The sequence below is a fragment of the Pteropus alecto genome, unplaced genomic scaffold (genome assembly GCF_000325575.1).
Source record: "Pteropus alecto unplaced genomic scaffold, ASM32557v1 scaffold101, whole genome shotgun sequence".
Taxonomy (NCBI): Eukaryota; Metazoa; Chordata; class Mammalia; order Chiroptera; family Pteropodidae; genus Pteropus; species Pteropus alecto.
The window spans coordinates 3,611,954-3,614,608 of NW_006432945.1; the positions used below are offsets into that span (position 1 = coordinate 3,611,954).

The 2,655-nt window shown below is 46.7% G+C and overlaps 1 long non-coding RNA gene across 1 annotated transcript in view; it reads right to left on the bottom strand.

Annotated features, from left to right (window-relative positions):
• Positions 1-620: 620 nt before the first annotated feature.
• The window catches only part of LOC112476420, a 63,423-nt gene continuing 61,388 nt past the window's right edge, over positions 621-2,655 (bottom strand). The window contains exon 4 of the long non-coding RNA XR_003045053.1: positions 621-693. This is a non-coding gene — a long non-coding RNA (uncharacterized LOC112476420). The remainder of the gene's footprint in view (positions 694-2,655) is intronic.

Here is a 2,655-nt window from a genome sequence, read left to right on the forward strand (position 1 = left end):
TGGAGTTTGCATCTAGACTGCCATTTAGTAGCTGCGTGACCCTGAGTGAGTTATTGAATAGCTTTAGGTTTGTTTTCCTTATCTCTAAAGTGGAAACCAGAACTGCTCCCTCACAGGAGAGCCTCCCCTCCCCCACCCGCACTCCTGTGCCTGCATGTGCGAAGTGCTTATCCATTCCTACTGTGGCTCATTTCTTCCATGAAGTCTTCCATGATTATCCCGACTGTGGCAGAGACAGCCAACTACCCACACCATTCTTACTGCCCACTTTTCTTTACAGTTAGGGGGTGCATGGAGCACAGATATGGCCAATGAGATGTAAATGACAGTTGTTGGAAGGGGCTTCTGAGAAACCTCTTTAATAAGGGCTCACTGAACTGTGCTCTTTTGTCTCTTACTCTATCTCCCCTTTTTCTCATCTGGAATGTAAATGTGATATCTGGAGCTGCAGCGGCCATGTTGAGACCTCACGGCATCCTTGGAGATAGAACTCACATACTAACTGTGGCAGAGCAAAAGGGCAGAAGGAGCCTATGATGCTGAATCATCCACCAAACGTCAGGATTTATGTTACATCAAGGGAAAAAAAGCAGTTAAGCTTTCTATTACCTGTAGTCCAATGTAGTCCCTGTGGATATGTGGGTTGATGGCCTTGCCCTCTTCTCTGAGCTCCAATCACACATATAGTCACAACTGCATTCAAAGAGATTTTGGTCATAAGCAAAGTAACCTAACCATCTAGACTTTTTGGAATCCTATGTGTAAGGAATAGAAAGTTCTGATTCACATAGAATGTCTGCACCCCAAATCTAAAAAGGTCCCGCACTCAGCTTGGTTCTTCATCATCTGGTACTTATCTTATGGGGGGAATGAAAGGCAGATGAATGCTGATTGCAAAGCAAACACTGTTTGCAGGATTGTTGGATTTGTTAACCCCAAAAGCATGATGAGGAATGGATGAGCCAAGGCCAGCAGACCTCCAACGCACCTCTGAGGTTTAGGGAAACCTTACTCCATTCTGTTCATAAGTGTATGGCTTCTAGACCATGAAGGAGTAACGAGTCCTGCCTTGGGCAGCATAATTATTTCTTCACATGTGCACATTCTGCATCGCCAACGAGCTCAAGTTTGCCATCAGACTTAAAGTTATTTATTGTGCACTTCCCACGTGTAAATTTCCATGCTAAGTGCTGGGGGGAACTCAGGGATGAAAAAGACCCAGTCCTCGCCCTCAGGGAGCTGACAATCTAGCTGAGGAATGGCGCAAACCACGCAGGCGTAGGAGGTTGTAGGAGGTTGTGGAAAGGCAATCACAGAGGGAGAGAGGCGAAGGAGGCCTCGGAGGGAAACCGCATCTGGGCCGGGCTTTGGAGAACAACTGCATCTCAACAGGCGGCCGGGCTGGGAGGGCTGGGAGCCTGAAGAAGCAGCGGGAACAGGACACGGCACAGTTACCAGGCGTGGAGTGATTCCAAAATGGTCACAGTCTAGTATGGCCTCAGTGGTGGGAGACCGAGGCAGTGAAACTCAGGTGCTAAGTGTGGGAGGTAAAGCCATGACTGAATTTAAAAGTAAAGATCATGATGGCTAGCATGCACTGGATGTATGATACGTGCCAGCCGTTGTTCTCAGTGCTTTCTGCGAATTAAGTCACAACAACCCTAGAGGACTATTTCTGCCTGTTTCACAGGTTAGAAAACACAGCTTTCACCAAAGGAAAGTCGGTTTGCCCTATGTCAAAGCTCGGAGAAGAGCCAGGATCCTGCCCCGTTTGGATCCCCGGTTTGCTCTCTTAGTCACTAAGCTACAGTAGGAAGAGGTCAGACCATGGTGGATAGGGGTCTTAAATACCACTCTAAGGGGTATAGTTTCCTTGCACAGATCTGTGAACTGAGCAGGGGGCCATTAGAGTTAAACTTGTGACTTTGATGCATCCCTCTGGAGGCTCCCTGAGGAAAGGCTGAGAAGGGAGAGAATAAAGGCAGGGGACCTACTAGGAGGCCCCAAAGAAATACTGGCTTGGAGCAGGGCTGACGGGACAGAAGCAGGGGGGTAGGCTAGAGCATCTCTGCAGAGACAGGCCAGGGCTGGTGCCTGGTGTGAAGCTCTCAGTGCATGTGATGTTAACTGATACTGAGAGAGCAAGATGAAGCCTCTAAGGAGATGAGAAAGGACGAGGAGGAGCTGGGAGGAGAAGAAAGGCTATTCAGATCGGATCAAAGTTCATCCTACAGGTACTTCGCCTGCACGGGACCTGGTGTATGGGCAAGCTTATTCACTGCCGCATTATATGAGAGAGCAAAGGACGGGAGCCAGGCTAAAAGCCCATCAACAGGACACTGTATAAATACATTTTAGTTTATCTGTACATAGAAATACTATGTTTTTGTATAGCTCATGAGGTCAGCATGGCTTTCACATTTTTAAATGTTTGGGGAAAAAATGAAGAATAATATTATGTGATACGTGAAAATTACATGAAATTCAAATTTCAGTGTCCATAAATAAAATTTTATTGGAACACAGCCACATTTATTGATTCATGTATCACCTATGTCTGCTTTCCCATTACGATGGCAGAATTGAGCTGTGTGAAAGAGGCCTTCTGGCCTGCAAAGCCCAAAATATTTACTATCTGGACCTTTACAGAACAGT